Below are 25,213 nucleotides of genomic sequence, written 5' to 3'. Positions count from 1 at the left end.
AAATGGCCTCATTTATTTATGTTGTCTCATGAGGACACATCTCACATCTTTGATCACCTTTACCACCCTTCTCTGTGTCATTTCCAATTCTGCTATCTGCTTCCAAGGACCAGAACCACTCTCTATATTCAACATGTGACCTTGCCATGGATTTATAAAAATGTTTTCCATTTTCTATTCATTTCCTAATATTCCCTACATTTTATTTGCTTATTTCATTCATGCAGAGCACTGAATTGACATTTTCAGAGAATTACCCAGACTGACATTGAGTGTTAACAGTCAATTCAGAGGTCATCATATGTAAGAGCTCATCACTGTGCCCATCCTTCTTTATTTCAAACGGAAATACTTAAAAACCTAAAAGTGGTCACAAATCATTGGAACTTTTGCACTAAAATGATCAATGCCCCTGAAAATGATGGCAATTAGAAAGTTAAGACTCTAATTTAAAATTATTCTCTGCTACTAAAAGCAATTTAAAATATTTTTGTTGAAGTAATCAAAATATTATTTGTTACACTGAAAAAGTACAAGCTAACAAGCTTATAATCTATTTTACACGGAGGTTGTTTTTAATTTAATGACTGGAAATAAAGTGCTAAATTTGTATTGACAGTGCTAACAGGCAAAAAAAAAATCTTTATTCAGGTGTGTATCTATCTTTTCGCTTGTTCTTCTCAGGACCAACAACATTTTGGCTTTTCCTATGGCAGGATTAATATTACTGTTAAAGAACATCAGGCATGTTTTTGGAAAGGAGAGATAAACCGCTGATTTAATCAGAATCTAATGCACCACAGTGATATGAAAGAACACACCAATATGCATTACAGGCTGTTCTCCACATCTGGTCTTAAATTATTTATCAGATATTTGTCTCTGTTTTTTCCTCTCAGTCCCAGCAGGAAGATCTCTAGAAAGTTCCTTGCTGTCTACAGTATATTTTTCCAGATAAATGATCACATAAAAAGTCATGCAAGGGACTGTGTTTTTCCACTGCCCAGTACCATCTTGACTGGGACTTCTGGACATTGCTATGATGGAAAGTCCTAATTCTGCAGAGGTTGTAGGAAAAGTATAGTTAATTTCAGTGGGCTAACTTGGCAGAAGTGAACTTATGCACATGCACAAAGTTGTTGTTGGACTGGGGCCTGCATACTAAATAACAAAAGAGACAGTGTGGACCAGAAAGCTGTAGAGGTGTTAAAAACTGAAAATATTAATTTCTTCCCTTGTGAAAAAAACCCAGTTTGCATGAATCTTTCCACACAATCTTGTTGCTCTGCTCTGTGATCCAAATCATGTTGTCAGCTGGCCTATTTAATGCAACACAAACTTAAACACATTTGACTACGTATGTATACCTTGCATTCAGCCATACCAAATGAAAATTCAGCGTATGGTAAGACCAAAACGAAAAATAAAATTATTAAAGAAAAAATATTATAAAATCAAAGAAATATAATGGATAAATAAATTGAAGCTATACTACAATTAAAATAAGTGTAGCAGATTAAACCTTATCCAGCAATTACTATTAAATGACATCCAAAGGAATTTAATTGTGGGCTTGACTGTCTACACCTTGACTCAGACTATAGTTTGGGGATTTGGGGCAAGTTCTTCTAACATTACAGGAAAAAAAGTTCTCAGAAAATCAGAATATTCAGTGATTTTGTGAAATGGCATCTAAAGAACAAATTGCCTCCTTTGTCTGAAGCCTGCTTGATCACAGTGGGGGTCTTGATCTGAAAAAAACCTGAAGATGTCAGACTGTACAAACAGTCAGGAAAAAATAAGTTTCATAAAGGTTCCCACTCTGAAAAATTATATGCTACTTTCAAAATGCTTTGCCATATTTAAAATTGTTATTATACTCTTCTCCTTAATGATTTACACAGCATATGTTTACACGTTTTAGCTGATTTATGACAGTACACAGAACATTGTACATTTGGTAACAACAGCTAAAAAATGATGGCAACAACATCTGAACTTGACTGTTAACATTGCCCAAGTATTTTAGAATACAAAGTACACCTTGTGCCAGTGGTGGTCCCCTACCTTTCTCCATATAATAAATTAAATTGTTTTTTTTTCCTCTAGTCTGCAATTCCTATTAGTTCAGCCCTTCTGATTTTATTTCATGATATTTGTTTTTGTTGTTTTGTTTTACTTGTCATTTTCCCTAGATATTTTCTTAATGGGGGGGGAGAATCTTATTAATACAAATGTTGTATACATATTGGAGGTTGAGTTTCAGCCCAGAGTGAATTTTAATAGTTTGGTTTTAAAGAACTGTAATGGAACAGAGGTTTAGCAACAAGATTATGGAGCCTTTGCCTTTCAACCTTAGGCCTGTGGCTGAATATGATACCATGTCTGTAGTGGCTGAAATTTATTATACTTTAATAGCTGTTTTATGAGTATATAAAATGATGTGGTGACCACAGCCTGCCTGTCGGTGACCAAACATCACTGCCTCCTTGGCAGTTTCAAGGAGTAATTCAAGACCTGAATGTAAATGGAAAGGATTTGTCCTTTTTGATCTTTTAAGATCAAGACAGACATGTGGGAAATGCATTCATGGATTACTGACAAGTTGTTGTCAAGTTGTTCTGCCCAAAAAGTGAATGAAAGCAAGTTTTCAGCACTCTGCTGAGGAGCATAGGCCCAACAAATGCAGAGCATTGTCTAAGCCACCGTTGCCAATAAGTTAAGATGCAAACATAAGTGGAATGGGACACTCATTTGATACTTTGTGAAAAAGACACTAAACAAATATAGGACCATATGGTCTGTCACCCTCTGGGCCTCCAGGGTTGGGAGACCTACTGGAAAAGGGAGTTCAATGTCTTGAGGGAGAAATTGGCTTGCCAATGTGACGCCCATTTACAAGAAGGACCGGAAGGAGGATCTGGTGAACTACAAGCCTGTCAGCCTGACCTCACTACTGGAGAAAATTATGGAGCAGTTCATCTTGAGTGCGCTCAACAGACATGTGCAGGCCAACCAGGGGATCAGGCCCAGCCAGCATGGGTTCATGAAAGTCCTGCTTGACCAACCTGATCTCCTTCTACGACCAGGTGATCAGCCTAGTGGATGAGGGAAAGGCTGTAGGTGTTATCTACCTGGACTTTAGTAAAGCCTTTGACACTGTCTCCCACAGCATTCTCCTGGAGAAGCTGGCGGCTCATGGCTTAGGCGGGTGTACTCTTTGCTGGGTAAAGAACTGGCTGGATGGCCGAGCCCAGAGAGTTGTGGTGAACGGAGTTAAATCCAGTTGGCAGCCAGTCACAAGTGGTGTTCCCCAGGGCTCTGTGTTGGGGCCAGTCTTGTTTAATATCTTTATCAATGGTCTGGATGAGGGGTTTGAGTGCACCCTCAGTAAGTTTGCAGATGACACCAAATTGGGCAGGAGTGTCAGTCTGCTTGAGGGTAGGAAGGCTCTGCAGAGGGATCTGGACAGGCTGGATCAATGGGTTGAGGTCAATTGTATGAGGTTTAACAAGGCCAAGTGTAAGGTCTTGCACTTGGGCCACAGCAACCCCATGCAACGCTACAGGCTTGGGGAAGAGTGACTGGAAAGCTGCCTGGCGGAAAAGGACCTGACAGCCGGCTGAACATGAGCTGGCAGCATGCCCAGGTGGCCAAGAAAGCCAATGGCATCCTGGCTTGTATCAGAAATAGTGTGGCCAGCAGGACTAGGGAAGTGATCATGCCCCTGTACTCGGCACTGGTGAGGCCACACCTCGAATACTGTGTGCAGTTTTGGGCCCCTCACTACAAGAAGGACATTGAGGTGCTGGAGCATGCCCAAAGAAGGGCAACGAAGCTGGTGAAGGGTCTGGAGAACAAGTCTTATGAGGAGTGGCTGAGGGAACTGGGATAGTTTAGCCTGGAGAAAAGGAGGCTGAGGGGAGACCTTATTGCTCTCTACAACTACCTGAAAGGAGGTTGTAGAGAGGTGGGTGTTGGTCTCTTCTCCCAAGTAACTAGCGATAAGACACGAGGAAATGGACTCAAGTTGTGTCAGGAGAGGTTTAGATTGGATATTAGGAAAAATTTCTTTGCTGAAAGGGTTGTCAAGCATTGGAACAGGCTGCCCAGAGAGGTGGTGGAGTCACCATCCCTGGAGGAGTTCAAAAAACGTGTAGACGTGGCACTTCGGGACATGCTTTAATAGGCATGGAGGTGTTGGGTTGACGGTTGGACTCGATTATCTTAAAGGTCTTTTCCAACCTTAATGATTCTATGATTCTATGATTCTATGATTGCCTTACTTAACAGCTGTTCCTCTGGCATTTCTGAAGAACGCACTAGAGAAAATAATAATAATAAAAAATTCTTGTGAAAAGTTTTGGTCTTGCTGAAGTGACATCACTGACAAAAAAAATGTTGTACAGAAATATTTATGATCATCTCTGCTGCTGATACATATGTTCACTAGACCATCTTCTCCAGCTAACATTCACCCAACAGAAGAACTTCTGTTTCTTATTAAGAATTCACACACATGGGCAACTGCTTAGAACCAAAGAAGCAAATAATTACCTAAACTGACAAAGCTGACAGTGGACATCTAAGTAATAAGTAAGACAGGACATTAGTTTAACGGGCAGAATCAATGCACTTTCTTTCTTATGCATAGTTGTTACACATTGTTCTTTTAAAGGTTAGTTATAAAGTTTTGATATCTTCTATCCCCCAACCATGGATTCTGTCCTTTCTTTATAATGTCCACCCTAATGAAATGCAAACCCCTTTGTTTCCTAATGATAATTCAAATCTCATGAAAGACAAAGACCTATTAAGAGATAACCTGGCACAAATTTCTTCAGGATATAAGTATTCTCTAGCAAACTATGAGGAGACAGCCATGCAATGATTCCCCTTTCATCAGTGTAATTGTCAGGAAATATTCAACCCAGGAGCACAAAAGGATAATTTGGTGTCTGAGGAAACAGGGTTAGATTCAGAGTTGGAGTGGGGTTGTATAGCTCCACTGAAATAAATCAGAAAGAATACTGTTCAGGGTAACTTGTTAAAACAAAATTATCTATCATTTATACTAGCTTTTGCATAAGCAATATAGTATCAGTGAAGTTGCCTCTCATAGCCCTTTGAGAACAGAAAACCAGGAAGTGTGGATAGGAGTAATAGCAAAAGTGATTATTTGCTTGGACAAACCAATTAATCAGTGCAATGCATTTAACTCCTTTCTAAGGTAGAACTGGGAAATTTTGCATTCTCAGTTGTCGGTGGCCATGAATTATTCCAGAACAGCCTTCTGGGGTCAATCTTATTTTGTTTACTGTCCATGCCATGCAAGAAGTCAAACAAAATTAATGCTGCCCACTAACAACATCCCACTGCTCAGAGAACAGGGATTCTCTGATATGTTAATTTGTTTATGGTTTTTACTAACCTTAGTGGAGTTAAAGTAGTAGAGTATCTATTTTAATATCTCTGATCAGCTCATAGATAATTAAAAATGCCCATGAGAAAATACCTTTTCCTTTCAACACGAGTATCCATCTGAAGCAGTAAATGGGAAAAAAAACCACAAGTAAGGTCAAGTTTAGTTAGAAAGAATCAGAATTCATTTTATTGCAGCATGTGCCTCAGTGCACATCTTTAGATAACAAGGTAATTTCTATGAAAGATGCATTATAAGAATTCTTCAGTTGTAGAAAAGAATTTGGGTTATCTTATACCTTTTATACTCTTGGTATTGTATTTTTAAAGCACTTTAAAACACACTGATTTAGAAATAATAGTGTTGTGGATGTAGGTAAATGGGAGAAGTATAATTCATATGGAGCCTGGAACAACAGAACTCAAAATAAAATGAGTAACGGGTAGATGGTATTTAGGATTTTCTCCAGGGCACACTGAAAATGCTACATGAGTTCAGTTTGCATATGAGATAGAGGCCTGGCCTTCTTTTGTGTTTTTCTGACACCTTGCATCCTTTTAGCAATGCAGTAATACAAACAGCAAAGTCAGGTCCATTCTTGCGCTGCTCTATTGGCCTATTAAGTTGGTACCCAGCAAGCTCTGAAGGCTGTCCATGTCTAAGATAAGGATAAGGTCAGCTGATGCTTAATTTATCACAGAGGAGAAGTGTCAAATTCCAGTCACTTAATGGTATGGGTTTGTTTTTTGCCTAAGTATTTAGTATTTAACCAATATTTGACTTAATCTAGAGAGATTCAGAAGAATTTAATTGTGGATGAAGCTGTTTGTCATGGCATCTGAGACATTTCTATGTGCTAAAAGAACACACTGGCTATGCTGCAGGTAGAGGGTTAGATCCTATTTTAGGGATTTCAGTACAAGGCCAAAAATGCAGATCCACATGACACAGTGCTGAGTCAGTGCAAACTCCCTCTGTTCCTTCAATCTCATTTGAAATATTTTCGAAGGGGTGATTTTCTCCTAGTAGACTTTAGGGTAAGTTCAGTATCATCTGTCTTGCCCTTTCTAGCATATAAAACTAGAATAAACACCAGAGTGTGCTCTTGCAAAAGCGACAGAAATGTGAGCATGTGTTCACATTAATGCAGGTCAGACTGTTCTACAGAGAGATTGGTAGCACACAGGTGCAGCATTAATGATCATGGAAAAAGGGCCTCATCTCATCTTAGCATGGTTTTCATGAGACATTTGCAGGTCAGCTTTAGAAGAGGATACAAGCATGCTGAAAGCAATAATTAACACTCCCCAACACAATTAGATTTAATGTACACTTTACTACTTCAGTTTAAAGAACACAGTCAAGATTTTTAAAGAGATTCCCTTGAAGAACTAATATGCTCTTTCTCCTCTGTGAGGGCAACGTTCTGAGATTTCAGTCTTTTCCACCACAAATGCCTGTCACTCTCCAGCAGGCACTGGAAAACATCACACCCTGTCATATTACATATAAGATGATTCTTCACATCCATATTCCATTAGTTTTGAAGATTTCTCTTCTATTGCATTCATTTTCAGATGTTTTAAAACCTGAACTTTCACATCAGACAGTTCCATCCAGTGAAGACAGTTCCTATCTAGTGAAGAGGAGCTTTCCTCCCCTGCACCTACCATCCCTTTCAGCACAGTCTCTCCCTTCTGTATCAAGAACTGGTAAGGGAAGAAATGAAGTGGAAGAATAGAGACCGTAGCTATATAGAACAATGTCAAAGGAAGGCTTGTCCTATAACAACACTTTAATAATGACAATAATCTGTAAAAATGTCACAAGTAACCCTTTCTAGACTAGATGATCTTTGTAGGTCCCTTCCAACTGAAAATATTCTATTCTCTACTCTAGAGGGAAGGGGTGCCATCCAGAGGGACCTTGACAGGCCCGTGTGAGTTGGGCCCGTGTGAACCTCATGAAGTTCAACAAGGCCAAGTGCAAGGTTCTGCATCTGGGTTGGGGCAGTCCCAAACATGGATACAGGCTGGGCGATGAGTGGATTGAGAGCAGCCCTGTAGAGAAGGACTTGGGGGTACTGGTGGATGAAAAACTGGACATGAGCCTGAGCCATCAGTGTGTGCTTGCAGCCCAGAAAGCCAATCGCATCCTGGGCTGCATCAAAAGAAGCGCGACCAGCCGGCCGAGGGAGGTGATTCTCCCCCTCTACTCTGCTCTCGTGAGACCCCACCTGGAGTACTGTGTTCAGCTCTGGGGCCCCCAGCATAAGAAGGATATGGACTTGTTGGAGTCCAGAGGAGGGCCATGAAGATGATCAGGGGGCTGGAACACCTCTCCTATGAGGAAAGGCTGAGAGAGTTGGGGTTGTTCAGCCTGGAGAAGAGAAGGCTCTGGGGAGACCTTATAGGAGCCTTCCAGTACTTAAAGGGGGCCTACAAGAAAGATGGGGAGGGACTCTTTATCAGGGAGTGTAGTGATAGGACAAGGGGTAACGGTTTTAAACTGAAAGAGGGTAGATTTAGACTAGATATTGGGAAGAAATTCTTTGCTATGAGGGTGGTGAGGCACTGGAACATGTTGCCCAGAGAAGTTGTGGATGCCCCCTCCCTGGAAGTGTTCAAGGCCAGGTCGGATGGGTCTTTGAGCAACCTGGTCTAGTGGAAGGTGTCCCTGCCCATGGCAGGGGCATTGGAACTAGATGATCTTTTAGGTTCCTTCCAACCCAAACCATTCTATGATTCTATGAATATCCCTTTGGTCATTTGGGGTCATCTGTCCTGTTTGTGTCCCCTCCCAACTTCTTGTGCATCCCCAGCCTGCTCGCTGGCAGGGCAGCATGAGAAACAGAGAAGGCCTTGACGCTGTGTAAGCACTGTTCAGCAATACCTAAAAACATGGGTGTGTTATCAACACTGTTTTGATCACAAGTTCAAAACATAACCCCATACTAGCTACTATGATGAAAATTAACTCCATCCCAGCCAGACCCAATACAATCTCCACCCTTTATTCCATACCATTTACGTCATGCTCAGGTCCCACACTATCCAATACATCCTCATTAACCACCAACCCCCTTCCCGTCCTTTGATATATACACAGATATCATTCCCTTAGTCTATGGGCCACCCCTGTAAAATGTCCATAAAATGCCCACTGAGTTCATTTAGTCCATGACTTGGGTTCTGTCTGTTATGGTGGTCACTCAGGACAGGAGAGGTGGTGTCTTGCGTGGAGTTATTGGGCACCAAAGCCAGCTCAGGTCAGGACACTGCTGCACTTGCACTGCTTCTTGTAAGGCTTCTCCATTTGTTCAGGTGGTTCCAGCTGTAGTAATTCCTATAACATGCAACTCAAATCATGGGTTACAACAATTTAAAGGTATTTCCATTACAGTCTCCACCCCTGGTGCCTTTGGACCAGGCCATAGGGTTTAACGTTGCAATGAATTCCTCCCCTTGCCCCTGCTCTGGCATGGGCTCATCCATGTGCCACAGTCCCTTCAGAGGCGTACCTGCTCTGGCATGGCCTTATCCATGGGCCGCAGTTCCTTCCGGGGTGTACCTCCTCTTAGGGGGTGGACTTATCCATGGCTACAGATGCTTTAGGGGTGTTCTGATCCCACGTGGACTTATCCACAAGTAACAGTCCCTTCGACTCAAGTTCACATTGGAGTTCTAGCCCAGCCAGTACAGCAGCACAGGAACAGCAGCGATGCCCTGGCCATCTGCCAGCCCAGGCACGTGGCCATTGCTGTACAGCAAACGGCAGAAGCAAAAAGCAGCCACCAACAATCACTAGACTCTAATATACAGTAAGACAAGCAAGCCCCATGGCAAGCACAGAAGCCAGTCAATTAAGAGCTAAAATTCAGCTATAAATTCAGTCTAGCAAACTCCAATCAAATCTGTCGTTATCTCAAACCCTTTGAGCCCCATGTTGGGTGCCAAAAAGGACTGTTGTAGGTTAACCCCAGTAGGCAGCTAAGCCCCACACAGCTGCTTGCTCACTTCCCCCACAGTGGGATGGGGAAGAGAATCAGAAGGGTAAAAGTGAGAAAACTCATGGGTTGAGATAAAGACAGTTTAATAGGCAAAGCAAAAACTGCGCATGCAAGCAAAGCAAAACAAGGAATTCCTTCACTACTTCCCATGGGACGGCAAGTGTACAGCCATTTCCAGGAAAGCAGGGCTTCATCACATCTAATGGTTACTTGGGAAGACAAACACCATAACTCCAAATGTCCCCCCGCTTCTTCCTTCTTTCACCCACCTTTTATTGCTGAGTATGATGTCATATGGTATGGAATATCCCTTTGGTCAGTTGGGGTCAGCAGTCCCAGCTGTGTCCCCTCCCAAGTTCTTGTGCACCCCCAGCCTACTCAATGCTTCTAATACAAATTTAGCTTCTTCTAATACAGAAGAATGAACATTTATTAACCCATATTATAAAAAAAAAGAGAGATTGAAGAAAGTGTTCAGCTGCTGCTATATTCTTAGGGTATTCAGATTCAACCTCTGTTTTGGTGTTGATAATGATGAAACTATATTACTGAAGTGAACAATCAACTAGTTTAACTCTCTTAATCTTAGGGAATAGATCCATAATGGAGAAATGAATAGATGGCTGATGGTACAGAAACTGCATAGTACATCTCACCTTCATAATGTAAACATAACAGACATTTGATACCATGAGCATGAGATTATGTGGGGTTCTCATTTTTGGTATATTATTTACCATGTATCCACAAAATATCGTTCTCTCAAATGACCTGGGGCACAGTAGGTGATCTTCTGAAACAGCTACCTAAGTGACACTGTCTATTCTAAAATTGCTCTGCACCCTTTCCTTTCTTTGCTCTTTCCTTAATACTTAGATAAGAATTATATTTGAAATAGGCATATGAGCAAGCAATGTTTATACTCTACAAAATGTATGAGTTTAATTCTTGTGTGTATTTTTTTGCCTCTACTCCAATCTGAGAGGAAGGAATTTTGAATAAATAGGAACTTATAACATATGTGTGAACATGTGAATTTATTTTGAATGATGCTTTCAAATATTTAAAGATTATATACACCCGAGAACAGAATTTTAAAACAATTACAGTATAGATTATTAATATCACAGAAACAATTTGCAAGAGAAAGAAAAAAGAAAAATCTGAAGCTAAAAGATTTTTTGCTGCTTTGAATAATTCTATAAAGTAAGGTTGAGGATTTCAGTGTGAAATTTTCAAGTGAAAATATGTTAGTGTGCCTTTTAAATACTATACTATTTTTAAAGAATAGTAGTATGTATTTTTTTATATTCATTCGTAATCTACTTATAGAACTCTTTTTCAAAATTGTTCAGAGGTTGGACGTGCAGGCACACCTGAAGTGATGTGCCTCAAAACACACGTGTTTATTTAAATAGGTAACTCCACTCAGTTTCAGAGCACCTGGACAGCACAAAAGACCTGGCACATAAGTGACAATAAACCAGTCTATAATTACTGTGCAGCCTTCTCTCAGCTAGGTGTTAGGGATACCTTGGCCTGAGGTAGGAAGTGCACACATATTGAAAAAAGTGAGAGTCCTGTACACAAGGGTTAAATGATTTGTTACTCTGTACGGAAGCAAATAAGAGAGGAGATAGGGAGATAGGTGAAATAACAGTGCCAGGAGCGTAAGGTTCATAGGGCACAGATTAGCCATCACACTGCCAGATAAACAAATGTTTCAAAAACATGTCTCTCAAAATCAAACATTCCATCATTGCTGCCTAAGGTCAGGAAGGCCTTGGAGAGTCTGGCTCAGCACAGCCACCCAATGTGAGTAGCAAGTGAGACCACTACTGCAGCTGTCAGATTTCAAGCTATCAGATCCAGGAAGCAAAGGAAAGGAGGCACCTTTCACATCAGACACCTCCTGTGGCCTATGAATAATGAGAAACTGCAATGCAGTAGCATGTTCTGTGCTGTCCTTACAATGCTCTGTCATTTGTTGGGTGGGAATCCTGGAAATTTGTCTCACGTCACGTGAACCTCCATTCTACATCTGTGCCACGTACCACATCTGTGTCCCTTTAGGGATGCCATTATTCACTCAGGGAGGATGAATTGTCAATGATTTAGGAAGCTGTGTAGTTTTCAGGAACAATGCATTTCGCATTTACAGGAAAATATTAATATTTTGTAGTCTTGCCATATATACATCACTGCACCACAGGGAGTAGAAAGATCTAAGGGCTGGAGCAAGGGACAAATTGTCTACACCTAAATTCAGGAGTTAGAAATTAACAACAAGTAAGCTCTCAGTTTATACAGTACCTTTAGTTAGTCACTATACTGATAAGTGTTTGAGCTATGATTCTGTACAGGATGGGGAAGCAGTTTCAAAGGCACTCCAGTATCAAACCTCCAGTTAGTTACCCTAATCTCATATTTAGTGGTTTCAAGACTTGTGAAGATCTGCTGCTTCAGTTTCCTATTGTATGAAAGTGTGACCTCATTTCCTACCTGGTGACATTGTTCATCTTTCTGTCTCCTCTGTATATATATATTTAACCTTGACTGCTTCTTCCCCTGCTCCTGCATAATTCTACTTCTATTTTGCTACTGAAGTGGATTACTTTCACGTTGTGTATTGTGCTGTCCTTTCTCTAATCCTCCATGTCATAACCAAGGCCCTGCTAGTCACATCATGTTCCATAGCTGATATAGGTGATTTTCTATAATGCCTGAGGTCTTTCAGCCTATTATCATATATGTTGCCTTCCCTGTAGTTGTCAACATAACTAAAGATTCTCTCTTACCTCTGGCCTACTCTGTTCATCTGCACTTCCCCTTTTATCCACTAGTATGTGCTGCCCTCATGCACTCAGACAAGTGTTTCTTTGTATATTACATTAATTTTCTCCAAGTTTTTCATTGGTATTTCCTTAATGTTCATCCTGTACCGTCACCCTTGTGACCTGCTAGTGGGTGTCACCACTCCATCCTAACCCCAACCCATCATTTCATAAAATTCAAATACCAAAGACAGATGTTTAAAACCCAGTTCTAAGTTGTTCTAAACTGGCACATCTGCATCAATGTTGATAGAATGCTGCCAGAATTACAACAACTCAATAAGGCTACATTACTTCTGTATTAAAAAGGGATTATTGATAAAATATATTCAGATCTAAAATGTAGCTCTTAGTAGATGCAGAAACTCATTCATAAACCCACTGAATCCAATGCCAGATCTTAAATCCCCTCTGGATATAAAATTACAGCACGGAAGTCATACATGAGAATCCAAAACCAGAATGTGACCTTCATGCATATGGGCCAGAAATAATTGACACATTCACTGTTACAAAAGCATGTAAACCAACCCATTTGATGTATCTATCTGGCACAGGTGTGTTTGTGGGTGGCCATTTACAAACACTGCAGTGTATTTATCTACAAAAGAAACTTCCAGGGTATAGCTAAATCATAAAATATTAGAAATGGGGTTTTTTTATTGTTTCCACTAAACACATTTGTCTGCTTTTCTATATACACTCGTGCAGAAATTTCCAGTCACTCAAGTCTCCGGGGTGTTTGAAAATGTCTGAAGTCTCTTTAAAAAGCCGATTAGCATGTATCCTAAAAGTTAGACTGTAATACTATTTAACTGCTGTATTTATCCATTATGGGCCTGTCAGCAGGAATATGTTGCCCTATAGTACATGACAAGTGAAAAAGCTAGTAACATTGTTTTTCATGGACATAAAAAATACCAAAGAAGCAATTACTTAGCTAAAATGTCACCTGTTAGATATATGGGGCTCACTGTATTTTGTTGCCCTGGTAACAAATGGTGTAAAATGACCACTTTGCACAGCTCCATCAGAATGATTGCATCACGTTTTTTCCATCATTTTACAAAAGGCTGTTTTCATTCTCCCTTCTGGACCATATTAAGTGTAAAGAGATTGAATTACTGTGCTGTAAGCTCTCCATGTGATGTGGATTTAAGAGTTGATACTGATTTACTGAGAAATGTGCTCTTCTTCAAGAACAAAAACCTGCAAATTATAATGAATTTGACTTTTATGTATCGACCGTTCAAGTAGTGAAATAGTGTTTCTGCACCCAGGGACTAGACATGGCATGATCATCATTTTTCACTTTGCTTGATCTCAACTTTTAACAGTAGTCATGCTAAAAGCAGATGCATTACTCCATAAATTTTACTAATAAAAATGTGCTAACCATTGTTTTATAGAGATGCACTCTTTCCGACTTTTCTCTGAGCAAGGCAAAAAAAGATGCATAGAAATATTGTGCTGAGACCATGCAAGTGTGGGCAAATGGCTGACAAGTATTGTAAACAATCATGTATCTATGTTATCCCACAAGTGTGAGGTCGTTTACCCGGTGTGTGAGATGCCAATATACACACAGGGCAGAGGTATTTTATTTCATGTCTGCGCAGAGATGGGTGCTAGGTGGTAGCTCCACAAAGCTAGCACAAAGTTCGGTCATGCAGGTACAGTATTTATACAGTCTAGTTATACATATGCATAAGTAATTACACAAAGTAGTTTTCTATTGGTCTACATTTCTCTTATTTCAGCTTAAAGCTACAGTGCTACTTTAATATTCTGCGCACGCTCAAAGTTGAGGGGTCTCTGCTTGGGCTGGTGTCTCCAGCTCGAGGGGTGTGACTTTCAGTATTATAATGAGGAGAGTTCGCGTGAGGGTGCTTCTTATCACACTTCTACTAGTTGTTTCAGATGGTTCCCAGAACATCTTAATTAGCTTACATATTTCTCCAGGATGTGCTTTACTCCCAAGGACAGTAGTTCTTGTTTAGACGTTCCGCTTTCCAGTCTGAATCCCCTTTATCAGCTTTACGTAAGCCCTGGCCTTCCACCAGCTCCTGTTACACTACAATTCCCCCCTTTGAGACTATGAGACTTTTCTTCATAGTCCTCATAAGTCTCTGTCGTGGTTTAGCCCCAGCTGGCAACTAAGCACCACACAGCCACTCGCTCACTACGCCCAGTGGGATGGGGGAGAGAATCAGAAGAGCAAAAGTGAGAAAACTCCTGGGTTCAGATAAAGACAGTTTAATAGGGAAACCAAAAGCCGCGCACGCAAGCAAAGCAAAGCAAGGAATTCATTCACTACTTCCCATGGGCAGGCAGGTGTTCAGCCATCTCCAGGAAAGCAGGGCTCCATCACGTGTAATGGTTACTTGGGAAGACAAATGCCATCACTCTGAACGTCCCCCCCTTCCTTCTTCTTCCCCAGCTTTATATACTGAGCATGACGCCATATGGTATGGAATAGCCCTTTGGTCAGTTTGGATCAACTATCCTGGCTGTGTCCCCTCCCAGCTTCTTCTGCACCTGGCAGAGCAGGGGAAGCTGAAAAGTCCTTGACTAGTGCAGCAACAACTAAAACATCTCTGTATTATCAACACTGTTTTCAGCACAAATCCAAAACACAGCCCCATACCAGCCACTATAAAGAAAATTAACTCTATCTCAGCTGAAACCAGGACAGTATCCACCCCTTATTCCATACCTTTTATGTCATGCTCAGGTCTCACACTATCCAATACATTCTCATTACCCCCCATCACCCTTCCCATCCTTTGATATAATACACACATATCTTTCCCTTAGTCTATGGACCACCCCTGTGAAATGTCTGTAAAATGTCCATAAATGTCCACAAAATGTCCATTGAGTTCATTTAGTCCATGACTTTGGGCTTCATCTCTTATGGTGGTCACTCAGGACAGGAGAGGTGGTGTGTTTCTTGGAGTTATTGGGCACCAAAGCCAGCTCAGGTCGGGTCACTGCTGCACTTGCACTGCTTCTTGTAAGGCTTGTCCTCCATTGGTTCAGGTGGTTCCAGCTATAGTAATTCCCACAACATACAACTCAAATCCTGGGTTACAACAATTTAAAGGTATTTCCATTACAATCTCCACCCCTGGTCCCTTTGGACCAGACCATGGGGTTTAACATTGCAATGAACTCCTCCCCTTGCCCCTGCCCCAGCTTAGACTTATCTACAGACTGTAGTCCCTTCAGAAGTAAACTTGCTCCAATATGGCCTCATGCACAGCCACAGATGCTTCAAGGTGTACCTTATCCAGCGTGAACTTATCCTTGGGCCACAATCCCTTCAGAGGTATACCTGCTGTGGCACAGACATAACCATGGCCACAGACGTTTCAAGATATACCTGCTCTGGCATGGGCTTATCCATGGGCACAGAGGCTTTGGGGTGTCCTGCTCCCACGTGGATTCATCCACAGGTCACAGTCCCTTTGACTCGAGTTCACACCGGAGTTCCAGCCTGTCCAGTACAGCAGCACAGAAACAGCAGTGATGTCCTGGCCATCTGCCAGCCCAGGCGCAAGGCCATTGCTGTTATCAGAATGTTCCCAGGCACAGCACAGTAAGATGATCAGCAGTACAGCAGCACGGCAAGCAGTGAAAGCAAAAAGCAGCCACTAACGAGCCCTAGTCTCTAACATACAGTAAGGCAGGCAAGCCCTATGGCAAGCACAGAAGCCTGCTGACTAATAGCTAAACAGCAATAACAGCTATAAATTCTATCATCTAGCACATTCCAATCAAATCTGTCATTATCTCAAACCCTTCATGCCCCACGTTGGGCGCCAAAAAGGACTGTCGTGGTTTAACCCCAGACGGCAACTAAGCCCCACACAGCTGCTTGCTCACTCCCCACCCAGTGGGATGGGGGGGAGAATCAGAAGAGTAAAAGTGAGAAAACTCCTGGGTTGAGATAAAGACAGTTTAATAGGGAAAGCAAAAGCCGTGCACGCAAGCAAAGCAAAGCAAGGAATTCATTCACTACTTCCCATGGGCAGGCAGGTGTTCAGCCATCTCCAGGAAAGCAGGGCTCCATCACGCATAATGGTTACTTGGGAAGACAAACGCCATCACTCCTAATGTCCCCCCTTCCTTCTTCTTCCCCAGCTTTATATACTGAGCATGACGTCATATGGTATGGAATAGCCCTTTGGTCAGTTTGGGTCAACTATCTTGGCTGTGCCCCCTCCCAACTTCTTCTGCACCTGGCAGAGCAGGGGAAGCTGAAAAGTCCTTGAGTAGTGCAGCAACAACTAAAACATCTCTGTATTATCAACACTGTTTTCAGCACAAATCCAAAACATAGCCCCATACCAGCCACTATAAAGGAAATTAACTCTATCCCAGCCAAAACCAGCACAGTCTCAGTATTAGTTCTCATTAATAACTTGCACAATTAGTTGTCTAACATTTTAAGGCACAACTAACAACAGTACTGATGATTATCATGCGGAGTACAATTATAATTATCATTTGAAGTAAACTTGCCAACCATCCAGTTAGGGAGAATCAAAAACTTTGTAATATTTTGTTTAGAGGCCTGAATATTTCTACTTGATTTTGCCACTTGTTTTATTTCATCTATTTGTTGATCTAAATGTTCAGTTATATTGGGGACATGGATGCAACAACCTTTTTTTTCAGGTTTAGGTACCCACATACCCCGTGTTCATGTAGTAATATTAAATCTAAGGTTAGCCTGTTCTGCAATGTCATCTTTGAAGTTTCCTTTAATTGAGTGTTTTAAATCCTGTAATCCTGCTCTGGTTGCATTCGCTAATAGTTCTACTTGTCCTGTTAGATTGTACAACCACATTCGACTCTGAAAGGAGGTAATTTGGAGACTGAAGAAAGCTTCAGTTTAAATCTAAAGTTAAAATTCCCCACTCGAGGGGAACGGCTGCAGATTTAGGTAATGGTGAACAGGCCATTACACTGCTGACATTATGGATTCTTCCAAAGGATTGGACAAGTTTTAAGACTAGATTTCTGTTACAAAAAGTAATGGCTAGGTTAACCAATGTCAGAGATACAATTTTCATTGTATCTATGCTAAATTAATAACACTTTCCGAGAGTGTTCTAGGGATAACTTCAATAGTAGTTTTCTAAAAGAAAAACCTTGGTTCAATTCATCGACAGTCCCTGGTTAGTTGGAGTTTCAGTTCTCCAGTTGGCATAGAGATCCACTTGTCCTGGTCTGGCGCCTTCTTTAGTATGATGAATCCAGGAGTCAATCCCATTCACCTTTACCACTGTATAAGTTTTTAACAGCACTGTATAAGGTCCTTTCCACTTTTCTTTCCAGGGCTCATCTTTCCAGGTTCGTACGTAGACCGTGTCTCCTGGCTGGAATGGGTGTACTGGAGTGTCCAAGGGAATGGGAGTCTTGTGGTTTAGGTACCTATGCAGGGAGGATAAATTCTGCGAGAGACATCAAATACTCTTTAATTACAGCTGGTCCCTTGATATGCATTTGGTCTCCCTTTGTGGTTAAATGATTGGTTGGATATGGTTTCCCATACAGGATCTCAAATGGACTTACACCTTCTCTAACTCTGGGTGTAATTCGTACTCTCATTAATGCTATGGGTAGAATATCTACCCATTTCATTTGAGTTCCCTGACACACTTTAGAAATCTGCCTTTTTAGAGTTTGATTAATTCTTTCTACTTTGCTGCTGGACTGTGGCCTCCAAGGGGTATGCAAATCCCATTTAATGTCTAGAAATCTAGAAACTCCCTGCACTGTTTCTGCAATAAAGTGGGGTCCGTTATCGGAGGATATACCTTCTGGAACACCATATCTGGGAATAATTTCTTTCAATAACATTTTAATCACTTCCCTAGCCTTGTTAGTGTGACAAGGGAATGCTTCAGGCCAACCAGGAAAGGTGTCTACCATTACCAATAAATATTTATACAGATTACACCTTGGCAATTCCATAAAATCTATTTGCCAGTATTCCCTGGGAGTTATTCCTTGTTTTACGACTCCTCCCACAATTTCCTTTGCAATTTTGGGGTTATTGGCGCAACAGATAGCGCACTTTTTAACTATTATATCCCCTAGGCTTTGCATTCTTGGCCCAATGACGTGTCTTTTGGCAATTAGTACTAATGCATCTGCTCCCGAGTGTGTTTCTTGGTGCAGTTTCTTGAGTAGAATTTCCATCATCTTTTCAGAAATTAGCAGAGTTGCAGGATTTAGAGCAGAGGTCAAGGAGATTACAACATCATCTTGTTCCAGCAGCACCGCTTGATATTTAGCTACCCTGCTTGGGGAGATCCAGTGATGCCCTTTATTTTCAAGGGGAGAAGACACAGCATGAGGTACAAACACAGTAATCGGTTAGCCTAATGTCAATTTCCGAGATTCTTCAATCAAAGTTGCAGTCGCCGCTACTGCCCTCAAACAAGCGGGCCAGCCTTTACTGACCTCAACTAATTGCTTTGAAAAATATCCCACCAGTCTTTTCCAGCTCCTCAATTTTTGTGTCAAAACTCCTAATACCACTTGCTGTCATTCATGTACATATAATTGGAAGGGTTTCCTCAAATTCGGGAGTCCCAAAGCAGAAGCCTCCATGGGTTTCCTTTTAATTTCATCAAAACTCTTCCTACATTCAGGTGTCCATTCGAGAACCCCCTCAGGTCCTTTCACAAAACCCCATATATTGGACGTTTTTTTTCCCAATCTGAGCCTTTTTCTTAGAAACCCGATACCCTGCCAAGCCCAGACAGTTAAGCAAACTGGTGGTGGCTTCCAGACATGCCTCATAACTGTCAGAACCAGTTAGCAAATCATCAACATATTGCAACAATGGTACAGCATCATGATCATTTTGCCATAGTTCCAATTCTTTGGCTAGTGTGTTACCAAACAAGGTAGGGCTGTTCTTGAATCCTTGGGGAAGGACAGTCCAGCAGAGTTGTGTCTTTCATCCTGTACTTGGATTCTCCCATTCAAAGGCGAAGATGGTCTGGCTCTGCTCATCCACAGGTATACAGAAGAAGGCGTCCTTTAAATCTAATACTGTGAAATAAGTATTACTGTTAGGGATTGTAGTAAGGAGGGTATATGGGTTTGGAACCACAGGGTGGACATCTACTGTCCTTGCATTAATTTCTCATAAGTCCTGTACCAGTCTATATTCAGAAGAATGGGGCTTCTTTACAGGTAGGATGGGAGTATTCAATTCCGATTGACACTCCCGTAACAATCCATGTTCTAAAAAAGAGCTTATTATAGGTTCTGATCCTTTCCGGGCCTCCAGCTTAATGGGGTATTGTTTCTTTCTTACCGGTTGAGCTCCTGGTTTCAGTTTAATCTTTACCGGGGTCGCATTCTTCGCTCGTCCGGGTATCTTCAATGCCCACGCCAGAGGTATAACTGCATTCAGTACTTCCTCTGGAATATTCACTTCTTCATTAGGATCTTTCTCGGTTAACAAACATATCTGGGCTTTCCAGGCAGTCTCTGGAGGAATATGCAACTGAACAGAGTCTTCAGAAAAAGTTAGTTGTGCATTCGGTTTACAAAGTAAATCCCGTCCAAGCAATGGTAAGGGGCATTCTGGCATATAAAAGAATTCATGAGTTAATTTAGTATTTCCAATGGAACATTCCATAGGTTGTAAAAATGGCCTTAAAGTCTTTTTCCCTGTTGCACCAACAACGCTTATTTTAGTTCTACTTAAGGGTCCCCTACAGCTAGTAGCTACAGAATGTGTGGCTCCACTATCAATTAAAAAATCTATTATTTCATTCCCCAGCTTGACTGGAACCAGAGGATCAGCTGGGGAAACTTTATACACCTTATATGCAATTGACAATAACTGTGAGACTGTCATTCCATCCGCACCCTCTACCTTTTGTAATTTCTTTCTTATATCTGCTGCCGCTTGACCAATAAACAGCATGTTAAATAACTTGGAATTGCTATCATCTTCCGGATCATAGCAGATCAGTCCATTTTCGAGCTACTTCACACAGTCTCTCATAGAAGGTTGATGGGGTTTCTTTATCCCCCTGTCTTACTTCATATAGTTTAGATAAATTCTTGGGCTTTTGCACTCCATGTTGAATCCCATACAAAATTAACTTCTGATATTCCTTTACCCTTTGTAATCCTCCACTTGTGTTTGGATCCCACCCCAGATCCTCTTTTGGGAGGTACATATTGGTATTAGGCACCCCCCCATTGTTGGATCAGTCCCTCTCTAGCCTTCTCTAAAATCCTTCTTCTCTCCCCAGTTAGGATTAGGAGGAGTCATTACAGTTTTAACAGTACTTTGCATTCCTTCTAGGTTGTTTCAATGCAATACAACAAGATTTTCCTTTTTCTCTTTTAACGCATATATTGCAATCTGATGTTTAGAATCCACTAAGCCACATTTCTTCCTAATATCCCAAACATTTTTTAACACAAAAAACATATCCACATAAGGTATTTCATCCCATTTTTCAGTTCTCTGACAAAAAAACATTAATTGCAATATAGTTATATTTCAAGGATCCATTCTCAGGCCATTTTTCACCATCTTCCAATTGATATTGTGGCCACCATTGATTACAATATCATTTTAGCTTATTTTTAGTCATGGGATCCCCCCCAAATTTCTTCCAATTCTTCAGGATGCATCCTAGAGGAGAGCAAAAGGGTGCCTCCTGGGAAGCAGCAGCACCCATATCGGTACCGAAAAACCCAGTGTTTCTACACAAACCAGAACAAGGGACGTCTCCCTTCGTTTCTCAGAACAGAACAGCGTGTAGAAACAAACAGAATTATGCTACTGCCGCGTATCTATCCCAATGCATCTGTCCTGGTTTCAGCTGAGATAGAGTTAATTTTCTTTGTAGTGGCTGGTGTGGGGCTGTGTTTTGGATTTGTGCTGAAGACAGTGTTGATAATACACAGATGTTTTGGTTGTTGCTGCACTGGTAGGGGACTTTTCGGCTTCCCATGCTCTGCCGGGTGCGGGGGCGGCTGGGGGGGGACGCGGCCGGGATAGTTGATCCGGGCTGCCCAGGGGGCTGTTCCGTGCCGCGTGGCATCATGCTCAGTATATAAAGCTGGGGAAGAGGGACGGGGGGGACATTTGGAGTGATGGCGTTTGTCTTCCCAAGTAACCATTACGCATGATGGAGCCCTGCTTTCCTGGAGGTGGCTGAACACCTGCCTGCCCATGGGAAGGAGTGAATGAATTCCTTGCTTTGCTTTGCTTGCGTGCGCGGCTTTTGCTTTCCCTATTAAACTGTCTTTATCTCAACCCAGGAGTTTTCTTACTTTTGCTCTTCCGATTCTCCCCCCCATCCCACCAGGGGGGAGTGAGCGAGCGGCTGCATGGTGCTTAGTTCCTGGCTGGGGCTAAACCACGACAGTCCTTTTTGGCGCCCAACGTGGCGCTCTAAGGGTTTGAGATAATGACAGATTTTATTGGAATGTGCCAGATGATAGAATTTATAGCTGTTATTGCTGTTTAGTTATTAATTGGCAGGCTTCTGTGCTTGCCATGGGGCTTGCTTGCCTTACTGTATATTAGAGTCTAGGGCTCGTTAGTGGCTGCTTTTTGCTTTCACTGCTTGCCGTGCTGCTGTACTGCTGATCATCTTACTGTGCTGTGCCTGGGAACATTCTGATAACAGCAATGGCCTTGCGCCTGGGCTGGCAGATGGCCAGGACATCACTGCTGTTTCTGTGCTGCTGTACTGGACAGGCTGGAACTCCGGTGTGAACTTGAGTCGAAGGGACTGTGACCTGTGGATGAATCCATGTGGGAGCAGGACACCCCGAAGCGTCTGTGCCCATGGATTAGCCCATGCCAGAGCAGGTATATCTTGAAACGTCTATGGCCATGGTTATGTCTGTGCCACAGCAGGTATACCTCTGAAGGGATTGTGGCCCAAGGATAAGTTCACGCTGGATAAGGTGCACCTCGAAGCATCTGTGGCTGTGGATGAAGTCCATGCTGCAGCAGGTACACCTCAAAGCATCTGTGGCTGTGGATAGTCCATGCTGCAGCAGGTACACCTTGAAGCATCTGTGGCTGTGGATGAAGTCCATGCTGCAGCAGGTACACCTTGAAACATCAGTGGCTGTGCATGAGGCCATGTTGGAGCAAGTTTACTTCTGAAGGTACTACATTCTGTGGATAAGTCCAAGCTGGAGCAGGGGCAAGGGGAGGACTTCATTGCAATGTTAAACTTGGTGGTCTGGTCCAAAGGGACCAGGGGTGGAGATTGTAATGGGAATACCTTTAAATTGTTGTATCCCATGATTTGAGTTGCATGTTGTGGGAATTACTATAGCAGGAACCCCTTGTTGCTGGCCAGGCTAGGAGCAAGGGGAGGAGTTTATTGCAATGTTAAACCCTATAACCTGGCCCAAAAGGACCAGGGGTGGACATTGTAATGGATAGACCTTTAAATTGTTGTAACCCAGGATTTGAGTTGCATGTTATAGGAATTACTACAGCCGGAACCACCTGAACAAATGGAGGACAAGCCTTACAAGAAGCAGTGCAGGTGCAGCAGTGACCTGACCTGAGCTGGCTTTGGTGCCCAATAACTCCAAGAAACACACCACCTCTCCTGTCCTGAGTAACAACCATAAGAGATGAAGCCCAAAGTCATGGACTAAATGAACTCAGTGGACATCTTGTGGACATTTCTGGATATTTTACAGACATTTTATAGGGGTGGTCCATAGACTAAGGGAAAGATATGTGTGTATTATATCAAAGGATGGGAAGGGTGGTGGTGGGTAATGAGAATGTATTGGATAGTGTGAGACCTGAACATGGCGGAAATGGTATGGAATAAGGGGTGGATACTGTCCTGGTTTCAGCTGAGATAGAGTTGATTTTCTTTGTAGTGTCTGGTGTGGGGCTGTGTTTTGGATTTGTGCTGAAGACAGTGTTGATAATACAGAGATGTTTTGGTTGTTGCCGCACTGGTCGGGGACTTTTCAGCTTCCCATGCTCTGCCGGGTGCAGGGGCGGCTGGGGGGGGACGCGGCCAGGATAGTTGATCCGGGCTACCCAGGGGGCTGTTCCGTGCCGCGTGGCGTCATGCTCAGTATATAAAGCTGGGGAAGAGGGAGGGGGGGGACATTTGGAGTGATGGTGTTTGTCTTCCCAAGTAACCATTACGCATGATGGAGCTCTGCTTTCCTGGAGGTGGCTGAACACCTGCCTGCCCATGGGAAGTAGTGAATGAATTCCTTGCTTTGCTTTGCTTGCGTTCGCTGCTTTTGCTTTACCTATTAAACTGTCTTTATCTCAACCCAGGAGTTTTCTTACTTTTGCTCTTCCAATTCTCTCCCCCATCCCACCAGGGGGGAGTGAGCGAGCGGCTGCGTGGTGCTTAGTTCCTGGCTGGGGCTAAACCACGACAGCATCTTATGCAGAGCCCAGAACAGAACAGATGGTGCCTGCTTCCTGAGAGATCTTACCCCTACCTCCCTTTTCTCATATCCCCCCCCAAAATACCTCTTTTCAGTAGCATTACACCATTGTGTTGCTTACCGCCCAACTGCAGGAGAGGAGCTGAAGGAATCCCCGATCAACAGGTCGGTGCGCGCTGGAGTCCATTCAGTTCTCTTCTCCCCGTTGGATGCGGCAAGATGAACCAGGCAAGGTTGTCACCTCAGTCCCATCTGGGTCACCAAGAACTGTTATCCCACAAGTGTGAGGTCGTTTACCCGGTGTGCGAGGCGTCAATATACACACAGGGCAGAGGTATTTTATTTCATGTCTGCGCAGAGATGGGTGCTAGGTGGTAGCTCCACAAAGCTAGCACAAAGTTCGGTCACGCAGGTACAGTATTTATACGGTCTAATTATACATATGCATAAGTAATTACACAAAGTAGTTTTCTATTGGTCTACATTTCTCTTGTTTCAACTTAAAGCTACAGTGCTACTTTAATATTCTGTGCATGCTCAAAGGTGAGGGGTCTCTGCTTGGGCTGGGGTCTCCAGCTCAAGGGGTGTGACTTTTAGTATTATAATGAGGATAGTTTGCGTGAGGGTGCTTCTTATCACACTTCTACTAGTTGTTTCAGATGGTTCCCAGAACATCTTAATTAGCTTACATATTTCTCCAGGATGTGCTTTACTCCCAAGGACAGTAATTCTTGTTTAGACGTTCCGCTTTCCAGTCTGAATCCCCCTTATCAACTTTACGTAAGTCCTGGCCTTCCACCAGCTCCTGTTACACTACATCTACAGCTAGAAAACCACATACAGCACTGTTAGATGGGCAGTGATTAACTCTTCTCTCAGTGCATGTTCACCTTGGGACCAAATACCACTGTTATCATGCTGATACTTGGAGGATGCATTTCTGGGCAGCTGCAGAACCAAGCAAAGAGTCATTACATGAGTACTAAGGGTATGCAGGAACATACACAAAATTAGTATGTGTGTACTTGGAATGCCAGGTTCCTGAACATTATGGTAACTTAGGGCAAGTTATCTACTTTTCTTGATTATGTAAACAATTACTGTGTGGGCCACTAAGATACAAACACAATATTACTGCATGTTTATTATTTAAAGAGTAAGATATGTCATCCATCCATCATATAGTAAAATTACAGGCACAAAGATGATTACTGGGGGAGAGTGGAAAATGATACCCTGGCCAGATCCAGGGCCTCCTACTTGCCGGCTAGTCCAGCTTCAAGTTTGCTAGTGAATTACACACCCACACCCCCATGCACACCAGGTTTGGGGAAGATACAGGCATTCTCCCCCCTCCCCCATAGCTGGCACCAGGAACATGGGCTGTGACCCATGGTCCTGCTCCAGCCAGTGGCACTGAGTCCCTCATTCACCTCACTCACACCGGTCCCCCCCAGTAGCTGGCACTCTAGGCTCAAAGTCTATAGGACCCGCCAAGATCCA

The 25,213-nt window shown here is 42.5% G+C and overlaps 1 protein-coding gene across 2 annotated transcripts in view; it reads right to left on the bottom strand.

Annotated features, from left to right (window-relative positions):
* Positions 1-23,592: 23,592 nt before the first annotated feature.
* LOC140650666 (transducin-like enhancer protein 4) overlaps positions 23,593-25,213 on the bottom strand; it is a 104,567-nt gene continuing 102,946 nt past the window's right edge. For both annotated transcript variants that reach the window (XR_012042115.1, XR_012042121.1), the window contains one exon: positions 23,593-24,658. The gene's annotated coding sequence lies outside the window, so the exon portion shown is untranslated. The remainder of the gene's footprint in view (positions 24,659-25,213) is intronic.

The sequence above is a fragment of the Ciconia boyciana genome, chromosome 4 (genome assembly GCF_034638445.1).
Source record: "Ciconia boyciana chromosome 4, ASM3463844v1, whole genome shotgun sequence".
In the NCBI taxonomy this organism is placed as follows: Eukaryota; Metazoa; Chordata; class Aves; order Ciconiiformes; family Ciconiidae; genus Ciconia; species Ciconia boyciana.
This window is presented reverse-complemented; position numbering and strand designations above follow the sequence as displayed.